This window comes from Mustelus asterias, chromosome 10 (genome assembly GCF_964213995.1).
Source record: "Mustelus asterias chromosome 10, sMusAst1.hap1.1, whole genome shotgun sequence".
In the NCBI taxonomy this organism is placed as follows: domain Eukaryota; kingdom Metazoa; phylum Chordata; class Chondrichthyes; order Carcharhiniformes; family Triakidae; genus Mustelus; species Mustelus asterias.
Window position 1 is genome coordinate 69,393,084 of NC_135810.1, and position 11,357 is coordinate 69,404,440.

Consider the following 11,357-nt stretch of genomic DNA (forward strand, 5'->3'; position numbering starts at 1 on the left):
TGAGTGTGTGGGCGAGGATATGGCAAATGGAGTATAACGTTGATAAATGCGAGGTTATACACTTTGGAGGAAATAATAACAAATGGGATTACTATCTCAATGGAAACAAATTAAAACATGCTACCGTGCAAAGGGACCTGGGGGTCCTTGTGCATGAGACGCAAAAGCCCAGTCTGCAGGTACAACAGGTGATCAAGAAGGCAAATGGGATGTTGGCCTATATTGCGAGGGGGATAGAATATAAAAGCAGGGATGTCTTGATGCACCTGTACAGGGCATTGGTGAGGCCGCAGCTGGAATACTGTGTGCAGTATTGGTCCCCTTATATGAGGAAGGATATATTGGCATTGGAGGGAGTGCAGAGAAGGTTCACCAGGTTGATACCGGAGATGAGGGGTTTGGATTATGAGGAGAGGCTGAGGAGATTGGGTTTGTACTCGTTGGAGTTTAGAAGGATGAGGGGGGATCTTATGGAGACTTATAAGATAATGCGGGGGCTGGATAGGGTGGAGGCGGAGAGATTCTTTCCACTTAGTAAGGAAGTTAAAACTAGAGGACACAGCCTCAAAATAAAGGGGGGTCGGTTTAAGACAGAGTTGAGGAGGAACTTCTTCTCCCAGAGGGTGGTGAATCTCTGGAATTCTCTGCCCACTGAGGTGGTGGAGGCTACCTCGCTGAATATGTTTAAAGCGCGGATGGATGGATTCCTGATCGGTAAGGGAATTAAGGGTTATGGGGATCAGGCGGGTAAGTGGTACTGATCCACGTCAGATCAGCCATGATCTTATTGAATGGCGGGGCAGGCTCGAGGGGCTAGATGGCCTACTCCTGCTCCTATTTCTTATGTTCTTATGTTCTTAAAGAGCTAAAAATCTATTTCATTATCATGGAATGGTGAAATTTGACAGTCCTAAATATCAAATGAGTCAGAGAAAGTATTTAGCAGTAATTATGATTGATTATATTTGTCAGAAAAACAGTTATAAGTCATTCAAGAGTGTTACCTCTTCAACAGTTTTTACCTTGAGAATATTAGCATAAGAAGTGGAAGCTCTCATCAATTCAGTGATTTTAAATTGATGTCCATTAATGACAACTTTAACAGTGCACTTATGGAGGATCAAAGAATCACTGACAGAAACTTCTGGATTACTGCTATTAACTGTGCATTTGTGGATGCAAAATGATGCTGACAGTGTAATCATGGCCAAAGCTGATCATTTCACTGTCATTAGAACCACAAAATATAGGCCAATATTTGTTCAAGCTCTTGAATGTTTCCATTAAGATATTAATTGAGGTATCATAAATGTTTTAGTAAAGAAGTGGGTTCACAGTTTTATTATCTGACTTTCTCTTTGACAATTTCACTCACAAAGATTACCGTTGTTACATATAACATGCTCTAAAATTAGGCTTGATTTGTCTAACCACTCAGATGGTTTAGAAATTGGTTCAAACGAAACAGAAGGTGCCAACAGTTCCAAGATAGGCGGTAAATCCCCAGTTGTTTCTTTGATGAGGATTTCAGGTAAAGGGATTAAAGATTCAACTAGTGTCTTTTAATTAACGTTTGCTTAATGCTTTACAGATTTATCATTCACAGCATCCTTAAAATTCGCAGCTGCTAAATCTGTTTGCCAGATGCTCATTAGTGGCTTTTTCCCAAGTGCCCCATTTACCATTGCACGAATACTTCTCTTTACACCATCACAAGGCCTTCAACAGCACACCCTCAACTATGTTGTATCTACTTCGTGCTGGCCTGCCATAGATGTTAGCACCATCAGCTCTGATAGAGGATCCAACACCATAACAGTCTGTATACACTGTAAAATGTTGATGTGCCATTCTCCTGCTGTCTATGTGTTAGCACATGTAAGGCTGAATTCTGTTCAGAGCTTCTGGCAGAAGCATTGTTCTGTCATGCCTCCCTGCAGGTTCTCCTCTAGGGTGCAAGGACATTGTAGGAGGTTGTTCTCCCGAGGAACATGAAGAACAACCAGCCCCTCTAGGTCTGCCTGACCAAGAAAACCAGAGGAAGTCAGCAACTGTGGGGTCATTCCCGAAACCTGGCTGTAGTGCTGCAAATGGATCAATGATTTCCATTACTTTGCTATCTCCTGCAGCATGACCCATTAAATTGGTGAAGACCTCCCTGGAGAGTCTCAGTCTGTGTTGACACTGCCATTTGGATATCTGGAGATAATTGAGCCATGTCTGGTAGGCTCTCTCCTTTGGATAGAGCCTTCCCACCTGTTGGTAGCTGCCACATCCCTCTGTGTTCCTCTCCTGTGTGTCCACACACAGGCTTTTCTGCTGCCCTCCACCAGTGCCTGGAGCATCCTCATTTGACCTTCTCCTCAGAGGAAAAGGCCATGCAGACTGGGTGGATCAGGCCTATGGTGGGTTCTCTCCTAGTACTGCACATTCTTTGCAGTCCAACTTTCCTTAGATATTTTCCTGTCTCGTTCCTTGGATGATACTTGCAGCACATCCCCTCTGTTTGTGCTGCCACCTTAATAGTCCACTGTCCCCTGATTCTAAGTCTACTCAGGGTGGAGAGTTTCTATTATGGATCTTCATGTGACTGAGGCTGATTCTCAATCCACAGATCATTGGGCACTTGGGTAGGACATCCCACAAGGTAGTGGGATCCAGAGTGCTGGATTTGCTTCATTTTCTTTCCTTCTGTGCTACTGCTCTGCCTCATCATAAAGACATTTGGACTCTAAACACGGTACAGCTTGATGAACAGGTTGCCATGACTTTGAATCTCCCAGTCATTAATGTCAATGCTGCCACGTTTCAAGGAGAGATTCAGTATGCTTTTGTAGTGTTTTCTTTGGAATACTGGCCACTTCTGAGTTGAGAAAACAGGACATAGTAGGAGATACCTTTTTAGCTGTCCAGTCACAGTATCCAGTCCACCATAGTTGATGGATGGCACGGTGGCACAGTGGTTAGCATTGCTGCCTCACATGACTGAGTGACCAAATTCCCCTCCAATTCAATTTTCAAGTTTGCTGACGACACTGCCACAGTGGGTCGGATCTCAAACAATGACAAGACAGAGTACAGGAATGAGATAGAGAATCTGGTGAACTGGTGTGGCGACAATAATCTCTCCCTCAATGTCAACAAAATGAAGGAGATTGTCATCAACTTCAGCAAGTGTAAAGGAGAACATGCCCCTGTCTACATCAATGGGGACGAAGTAGAAAGGGTTGAGAGCTTCAGGTTTTTAGGTGTCAGATCACCAACAACCTGTCCTGGTCCCTCCATGCCGACACTGTAGTTAAGAAAGCCCACCAACGCCTCTACTTTCCCAGAAGACTAAGGAAATTTGGCATGTCGGTTACGACTCTCACCAACCTTTACAGATGCACCATAGAAAGCATTCTTTCTGGTTGTATCACAGCTTGATTTGGCTCCTGCTCTGCCCAAGACCGCAAGGGACTACAAAGGGTCACGAATGTAGCCCAATTCATCACACAAACCAGCCTCCCATCCATTGACTCTGTCTATACTTCCCACTGCCTCGGCAAAGCAGCCAGCATAATTCAGGACCCCATGCACCCCGGACATTCTCTCTTCCACCTTCTTCCTTCGGGAAAAAGAATCAAAAGTCTGCGGTCACATACCAACCGACTCAAGAACAGCTTCTTCCCTGCTGCCATCAGACTTTTGAATGGACTTACCTTGCATTAAGTTGATCTTTCTCTACACCCTAGCTATGACTGTAACACTACATTCTGCACTCTCTCGTTTCCTTCTCTATAAACGGTGTCTTGTCTGTATAGCGCGCAAGAAACAATACTTTTCACTGTATGTTAATACATGTGACAATTATAAATCAAATCAAATCAAATCAAATTAATTTTCCTCCCAAATCCGTGGGATGAGTGCATAGAATCTTGATATGAGCACGTGCCCACCAGCTTTGAAGGCCTCAGTTGGTTCAAGGCCACAAGCTTTGTTGTTGTTCACCCATTTGATTGTGACTCCCCATCAATGGTGGTTCACCTATAGATTCCACGACAGGGTTATGGGGCTAGCTTGGAGAGTATCTGCTCTGTTGGTGCCATCACCTTCATATGCCTCTCAGACCCATTTGTTCTGTCACATTTACCACATCTTCTGCTGTGTCAATGACTACCATTCCCCATTCTCCCTTCCACCACACATTGGCTTTCCAGCTGGTTGGCTGGCAGAAGCAGTACTGAACTCTCAACTCCTTTAACCAAGCAGGTCTTTGAATCTTCATGGTTCACATGCATCTTTCATAAAATACAAAAAACACCATAAAATTCAAGCTAATTGCCATTGAAACCGTGTTTATTGATGTCCTCCAGTGTTGGCATTATATTTTCATCCTGCATGTGGAAAAGATTGAAAGGGTGCAGAGGCGATTTACAAGGATGTTGCCTGGATTGAGTGGCATGCCTTATGAGGATAGGCTGAGGGAGCTCGGTCTTTTCTCCTTGGAGAGACATAGGATGAGAGGAGACCTAATAGAGGTATATAAGATGTTGAGAGGCATAGATCGGGTGGACTCTCAGAGGCTTTTTCCCAGGGTGGAAGTGGCTGCTACGAGAGGACACAGGTTTAAGGTCCTGGGGGGTAGGTACAGGGGAAATGTTAGGGGGAAGTTTTTCACACAGAGGGTAGTGGGCGAGTGGAATCGGCTGCCGTCAGTGGTGGTGGAGGCAAACTCAATAGGGTCTTTTAAGAAACTCCTGGATCAGTACATGGAACTTAATAGGATGGAGGGTTATAGATAGGCCTAAAAGGTAGGGATATGCTCGGCACAACTTGTGGGGCCGAAGGGCCTGTTTTGTGCTGTAGGTTTCTATGTTTCTGTGTTTCTATGGTTCCTTTTTTGTCCAATTCATTCAAGGGATGTAGGTGTCACTAGCTGGGCCAGCATTTATTGCCCATTCTTAATTGCCCTTGAACTAAGTGGCTTGCCCGGCCATTTCTGAGGGCTGTTAAGAGTCAACCACATTGTTGTTGTTCTGGAGTCACATGTGCTTCAGACCAGGTAAGGATGACAGATTTCCTTCCCTAAAATACATTAGTGAACGAGTTGCATTTTTACAAGAATAAACAATGATTTCATGGACATCATTAGAATTTTAATTCCAGATTTTTATTGAATTCAAATTTCACTATCTGCCATGGTGAGATTTGAACCCGGGTCCCCAGAGCATTAGCCTGGGTTTCTGGATTACTAGTCCGGCGACAATACCACTGCCAATGGCAGAGTAAGCTTGAGAGGCTGACTGGCCTACTCCTGTTCTTTTTTGTATGTTCATATGATCAATAACATGTACAAAACTGACACAAATACTAGAACCAGGAGTGATAGGTGTTTTAACAGTTTATATTTAACTAAACGGAGGGAGAAGAAGCAATGAAAATGAAATAATTTTAGAGTGAGTTGGATCGCTATTTGAGGGGCATATGTTGGATGGTATAATGGACGTTCATGTTGTTTCTTTTGACTTCATTGGTACACTTGCAATAACCCCATGCGAAAGTCAGGATATCCTGATATCTTGTACCACCCTTGTGGTTTGGTAGTGGGTGCTGTAAATCAGCACACTGACAGGCATGTGCTTACAATACATCTACCAATATACAGCCGAGAGAAAAATCAGGCCCCATAAGTATTTACTTCACGAGATTTCCAATGGAAATAAGAAAGACAGAATTTGCATTTATATGGTGCTGGATCACATTCACTGGAATATTTCATCATTTGACAACCATAGATTAAATGCAGTCATCTTTATGAAAAGAACCAGAGCAGTGAATTTGTGTACAACTTTCCACAGACAACTGTGAAGAATGCGAATCTTCAGAAGCCGGTTATGTTTTAAGTTCTTTATTTTAATTTTAGGTAAAACGGAATATCCCGGAATGGAGGACATGTTGAACTCTGCCTGGAAACAGACCCGTGTGATTCAGTTGCCATGTGAACAGAGGCTCAGGTTGAAACTAACAGAAACACAAGTGCTGGTTTTCAGACATTGACACTTTTAACCAAGACCCTTGCTCCAGTTCATTTGATAGACACAAAATCTTTGGCAGAATTCTCTGGCCTCCGAGCTGTGTGCTTCTCGGTGGGGCTCGGTGGCTGCTGTTCATTGCTGGTGATATTCTCTGGTCCTGCCGCTGTCAGTAGGATTTCCCATTGAGGTCACCCCATTGCCACTGCAAAACACACGGGATGGGGGGTGGAGGGGGGGGTGGGGGGGGGGTGCACTGGAAGCAGAACTGGAGGATCCCAATCGGTGTGAATGGCCGAGAATTTCCCCATTTATGTACAATTCAAATCACATCTTTATGAGTAAAATATATCAAAACTTTAGCCACTTATGACTGCGACAAGACTGACTCTCTCCCACTGTATCAAAATTAAAGGCGTTTATTCCCCTATAAATCTACTGTATCAAGTATACAAACATAGATTTTAATTATACAAAGTGAATGGACCTGTCGGAGACTCATTATCCATTCATGCTGGCTGGGCATGAAGAGGGATCAGTATTCATCAAGATTAAAACTTCAGGTTCCTATTCTCCTGTTCTGTGGTTATTCTCTTCTCTTCTCTTCACTTCTCTTCCCTTCTCTTCCCTTCTCTTCTCTTCACTTCACTTCCCTTCTCTTCTCTTCCCTTCTCTTCCATCCTCTTCTCTACACTTCCCTTTCCTTCGCTTCCCGTCGCTTCCCTTCTCTTCTCTTCCCTTCTCTTTCCTTCTCTTCTCTTCTCCTCTCTTTTCTTCACTTCTCTTACCTTCTCTTCCTTTCTCTTCCCTTCTCTTCTCTTACCTTCCCTTCACTTTCCTTCTCTTCTCTTCTCTTCAATTCTCTTCTCTTCCCTTCCCTTCTCATCCCTTCTCTTCCCATCTCTTCTCTTCTCTTCCCTTCTCTTCTCTTACCTTCCCTTCACTTCCCTTCTCTTCTCATCCCCTCTCTTCTCTTCTCTTCAATTCTCTTCTCTTCCCTTCTCTTCTCATCCCTTCTCTTCCCTTCTCTTCTCTTCTCATCCCTTCTCTTCCCTTCTCTTCTCTTCTCTTCCCTTCTCTTCTATTCCATTCTCTTCCCTTCTCTTCCCCTCCCTTCTCTTCTCTTGTCTTCTCTTCCCTTCCCTCCTCTTCCCTTCTCTTCTCTTGCCTTCTCTTCTCTTCCATTCTCTTCTCGTCCCTTCCCTTCTCTTCCCTTCTCTTCACTTCTCTTCTCTTGCCTTCCCTTCTCTTCCCCTCTCTTCTCTTCTCTTCTCTTCTCTTCCCTTCTCTTCTCTTCTCATCTCTTCTCCTCTCGTCTCTTCACTTCCATTCTCTTTCGTTCCCTTCTCTTTCCTACGCTTCTTTTCTCTTCTTTTCTCTTCCCAACACTTCTCTTCAGTTCTCTTCCCTTCCCTTCCCTTCTCTTCCCTTCCCTTATTTCAGATCTCTTCTGTTCTCTTCCCTTCTCTTTTCTTCTCTTCTATTCTCTTGAGTTCCCTTATCGTCTCTTCTCTTCTCTTCCCTTCTCTTCCCTTCTGTTCTCTTCTCTTCTCCTCCCTTCTCTTTTCTTCTCTTCTCTTTTCTTCTCGAACCTTCTCCTCCCTTCTCTTCTCTTCTCATCTTTTCTCTCCTCTTCTCTTCCCTTCCCTTCTCTTATCTTCACTTCCCTTCCGTCTCTTCTCTTCTCTTCGCTTCTCTTCTCATCCCTCCTCTTCTCTTCCCTTCTCTTCCCTTCTCTTCTCTTCTCTTCTCTTCCCTTCTCTTCTCTTCTCTTCCCTTCTGATCCCTCCTCTTCTCTGCTCTTCTCTTCTGTTCCCTTCTCTTCTCTTCTCGTCTCTTCCCTTCTCTTCTCTTATCATCCCTCCTATTCTCTTTGCTTCTCTTCTCTTCTCATCCCTCCCCTCCTCTTCTCTTCCATTCCTTTCTCTTCTCTTCTACTCCCCTCCCGTCTCTTCTCTTCTCTTCTCATCCCTCCTCTCCTCTTCTCTACTCTTCCCTTCTTTTCTGTTCTCTTCTCTTCCCTTCTCTTCTCTTCTCATCCCTCCTCTTCTCGTTTCTTCTCGTCTCTTCCCTTCTCTTCTCTTCCCCCCCGTCTCTTCTCCTCTCCTCTCTTCTCTTCTCTTCTCATCCCTCCTCTTCTCTGCTCTTCCCTTCCCTTCTCTTCTCTTCTCTTCCCTTCTCTTCTCTTCTCTTCTCTTCTCTTCTCTTCTCATCCCTCCTCTACTCTTCTCTTGTCTTCTCTTCCCTTCTCTTCTCATCCGTTCTCGTCTCTTCCATTCTCTCTCTTCTCTTCCCTTCTCTTCTCATATCATCCCTCCTATTCTCTTTTCTTCTCTGTTCTTCTCTTCTCATCCCTCCTCTTCTCTTCTCTTCTCTTCCCTTCCTTTCTCTTCTCTTCTCTTCCCTTCTATTCTCTTCTCTTCTCTTCCCTTCTCTTGCCTTCCCTTCTCTTCTCTTCTCTTCTCATCCCTCCTCTTCTCTTCTCTTCTCTTCCCTTCCCTTCTCTTCTCTTCTCTTCTCTTCCCTTCTCTTCCCTTCTCTTCTCTTTTCTTCTCTTCTCTTCTCTTCTCTTCGCCTCCCGTCTCTTCTCTTCTCTCCTCATCCCTCCTCTTCTCTTCTCTTCTCTTCTCTTCTCTTCCCTTCCCTTCCCTTCTCTTCTCTTCTCTTCCCTTCTCTTCCCTTCTCTTCTCTTCCGTTCTCGTCTCTTCCATTCTCTCTCTTCTCTTCCCTTCTCTTCTCATATTATCCCTCCTATTCTCTTTTCTTCTCTGTTCTTCTCTTCTCATCCCTCCTCTTCTCTTTCTCTTCTCTTCCCTTCCTTTCTCTTCTCTTCTCTTCCCTTCTATTCTCTTCTCTTCTCTTCCCTTCTCTTGCCTTCCCTTCTCTTCTCTTCTCATCCCTCCTCTTCTCTTCTCTTCTCTTCCCTTCCCTTCTCTTCTCTTCTCTTCTCTTCCCTTCTCTTCCCTTCTCTTCTCTTTTCTTCTCTTCTCTACTCTTCTCTTCGCCTCCCGTCTCTTCTCTTCTCTCCTCTTCTCTTCTCTTCTCTTCCCTTCCCTTCCCTTCTCTTCTCTTCTCTTCTCTTCTCTTCCCTTCTCTTCCCTTCTCTTCTCTTCTCTTCTCTTCCCTTCTCGTCTCTTCTCTTCCTTCCCTTCTCTTCCCTTCCCTCCTCTTCTCTTCTACTCTCTTCTCTGCCTTCCCTTCCCTTCCCTTCTCTTCGCTTCTCTTCCCTTCTCTTCCCTTCTCTTCTCTTCTCTTCCTTTCTCTTGTCTACTCTTCCCTTCTCTTCCCTCCTCTTCTCTCTCTTCTCTTCCCTTCTCTTCCCGTCTCTTCTGTTCTATTCTCGTCTCTTTTCTTCTCTTCCCTTCTCTTCTCTTCTCATCCCTCCTCTTCTCTTCTCTTCCCTTCTCTTCCTTCTCTTCCCTTCCCTTCCATTGTCTTCTCTTCCCTTCTCTTCCCATCTCATCTCTTCCCTTCTCTTCTCTTTCCTACTCTTACCTTCCCTTCCCTTCCCTTCTCTTCTATTCTCTTCTTCCCTTCCCTTCTCTTCCCTTCTCTTCTCTTTCATTCTCATCTCCTCTGTTCTCTTCTGTTCTCTTCCTTCTCTTCTCTTCTTTATGTTCCCTTCTCTTCTATTCTCTTCCTTTTCTTCCCTTCCCTTCCTTGTCTTCTCTTCCTTTCTCTTTCCTTCCCTTCCCTTGTCTTCTCTTCCCTTCTCTTCGCTTCTCATCTCTTCCCTTCTCTTCTCTTCCCTTTTCTTCACTTCCCTTCCCTTCCCTTCTATTCTCTACTCTTCTCTTCCCTTCTATTCTCTTCTCTTCTATTCCCTTCCCTTCTCTTCGCTTCTCTTGTCTTCTCTTCTTTTATTTTACCTTCTCGTCTCTTCCCTTCTCTTACCTTCTCTTCCCTTCCCTTCCCTTGTCTTCTCTTCCATTCTCTTCCCTTCTCATCTCTTCCATTCTCTTCTCTTCCCTTCTCTTCCCTTCTCTTTCCTTCTCTTCTCTTCCCTTCTCTTCTCTTACCTTCTCCTCTCTTCCCTTCCCTTCTCTTCGCTTCCCTTCTCTTCCCTTCTCTTCTCTTTCCTTCTCCTCGCTTCTCTACTCTTCCCTTCTCTTCTCCTCTCTTCTCTTCTCTTCCCATCTCTACCCTTCTCTTCTCTTCTTTTCCCTCCTCTTCTCTTCTCTTCCCTTCTCTTCTCTTCCCTTCTCTTCCCTTCCCTTCCCTTGTCTTCTCTTCCATTCTCTTCCCTTCTCATCTCTTCCATTCTCTTCTCTTCCCTTCTCTTCCCTTCTCTTTCCTTCTCTTCTCTTCCTTCTCTTCTCCTCTCCTTCTCTCTCTTCCCTTCCCTTCTCTTCCTCTCTCCTCTCTTCTTCTTCCTCTCCTCGCTTCTCTACTCTTCCCTTCTCTTCCTCTCTCTTCTCTTCTCTTCCCATCTCTACCCTTCTCTTCTCTTCTTTTCCCTCCTCTTCTCTTCTCTTCCCTTCTCTTCTCTTCCCTTCTCTTCCCTTCCCTTCCCTTGTCTTCTCTTCCATTCTCTTCCCTTCTCATCTCTTCCATTCACTTCTCTTCCCTTCTCTTCCTTCTCTTTCCTTCTCTTCTCTTCCCTTCTCTTCTCTTTCCTTCTCCTCTCCTTCCCTTCCCTTCTCTTCGCTTCTCTTCTCTTCCCTTCTCTTCTCTTTCCTTCTCCTCACTTCTCTACTCTTCCCTTCTCTTCTCCTCTCTTCTCTCTCTTCCCATCGCTACTCTTCTCTTCTTTTCTTTTCCCTCCTCTTCTCTTCTCTTCTCTTTCCCCTTCTCTTCCCTTCTCTTCTTCTCTTCCCTTCTCTTCTCTTCCCTTCCTTTCCATTGTCTTCTCTTCCCTTCTCTTCCCATCTCATCTCTTCCCTTCTCTTCTCTTCCCTACTCTTACCTCCCTTCCCTTCCCTTCTCTTCTATTCTCTTCTCTTCCCTTCCCTTCTCTTCCCTTCTCTTCTCTTCCATTCTCATCTCCTCTGTTCTCTTCTCTTCTCTTCCCTTCTCTTCTCTTCTCTTCTTTTATGTTCCCGTCTCTTCTCCTCTTTTCTCTTCTCTTCCTTTCTCTTCCCTTCCCTTCCCTTCCCTTCCCTTCTATTCTCTACTCTTCTCTTCCCTTCCCTTCTCTTCCCTTCTCTTCCCTTTCCTTCTCATCACCTCTGTTCTCTTCTCTTCTCTTCCCTTCTCTTCTCTTCCCTTCCCTTCCCTTCCCTTCTATTCTCTACTCTTCTCTTCCCTTCCCTTCCTCCTTCCTTCTCTTCCCTTTCCTTCTCATCACCTCTGTTCTCTTCTCTTCTCTTCCCTTCTCTTCTCTTCTCTTCTTTTATTTTACCT

General features: G+C 44.7%; 1 pseudogene; it reads right to left on the reverse strand.

The window, feature by feature from the left end:
• Nucleotides 1–1,895: 1,895 nt before the first annotated feature.
• The window catches only part of LOC144499969 (uncharacterized), a 13,768-nt pseudogene continuing 4,306 nt past the window's right edge, over nt 1,896–11,357 (reverse strand).